The sequence below is a fragment of the Penaeus chinensis genome, chromosome 6 (genome assembly GCF_019202785.1).
Source record: "Penaeus chinensis breed Huanghai No. 1 chromosome 6, ASM1920278v2, whole genome shotgun sequence".
NCBI classification, from domain to species: domain Eukaryota; kingdom Metazoa; phylum Arthropoda; class Malacostraca; order Decapoda; family Penaeidae; genus Penaeus; species Penaeus chinensis.
This window is the reverse complement of record NC_061824.1, coordinates 2329612-2330884: the sequence shown is the minus strand read 5'-3', so window position 1 is coordinate 2330884 and position 1273 is coordinate 2329612.

Below are 1273 nucleotides of genomic sequence, written 5' to 3'. Positions count from 1 at the left end.
AAGACACAGAAAACGAAATATATTATCTCCCTTTTCTCTTTTTCTCTCTTTACGTCCCTTTTCTCCGCTAATTGGGCCTGATTTAATGACAGGAAGAAGGAGATAAATCGCAAAGGGGGCGTGTCTTGGGAAGGGGGTGTGGTTACGTCATCGTGTGAGTGATGAATGAGTGAAAAAAACCGTGAATGAAAAGTGTGATGAATTTATGATTAAATTTTTTTTTTTTTTTTTTTAATGATGAGGACTTTTGGGATTTTTCTATTTGCTTTGTTTATTGATTTTTTTCTTTGGTTTCTCTTTTCTCATTCTGTTTGTCTGTCTGTCTCTCTGTCTCTATTTATCTGTTTCTGTTTTATTGGTGATTGGTAAAAGTAATGATAGTAATAATGATGATGATAATGACAATTATGATAATGGTAATGATAATAATGATAAAGCTGATGGTAATGATAATGATAATAATGATACAGTAATAATAGTAATAATAATAATAATAATAATGATAATGATAACTATGGTGATGATAATGATGATGATGATAATTATAATAATAACAGTAATAATAATAATAACAAATAATAATGATAATGATAATAATAACAATGATAAATATAATAATAATTATTCATAACTGTAATAATAAAGATAATTAAGTTATTAGTAATGATTATGATAACTCAACAACAACAATAATAATGATAATGATAAAGATAATGATGATGATAATGATTATAATAACAAAGCAAAAAGAGAAAAGGAGAAATGAAGGGTAGGAAGGCAAGGAGGAAGGAGGGGAGGGAGGGGAGGGAGGGGAGGGGAGGGAAGGGAGGGGAGGGAAGGGGGAGGGAGGGGAGGGAGGGGAGGGAGGGGAGGGAGGGGAGGGAGGGGGAGGGGAGGGAAGGGAGGGAGGGAAGGGGAGGGAGGGGAGGGAGGGGAGGGAGGGGGAGGGAGGGGAGGGAGGGGAGGGGAGGGAAGGGAGGGAGGGAAGGGGAGGGAGGGGAGGGAGGGGGGGGGGGGGGGGGAGGGAGGGGAGGGGAGGGAGGGGAGGGAGGGAGGGGAGGGAGGAGAGGGAGAGGAGGGAAGTGGAGGAGAAGGAGAATTAGGAAAGAGAAAGAGAGAGAGCGAGAGAGGGGGGGGAGGGTTGTTGGCAGCGGGGCAACAATGCTGTCACACGTGGTGCCATGACGGTCATGTTGTCATATGCCAGGCAAGGCACCCCTCTCCCACCTCCCCTCTCTCCTCCTAGATCTTCTCCTCACCCCCTCTCCTCCTT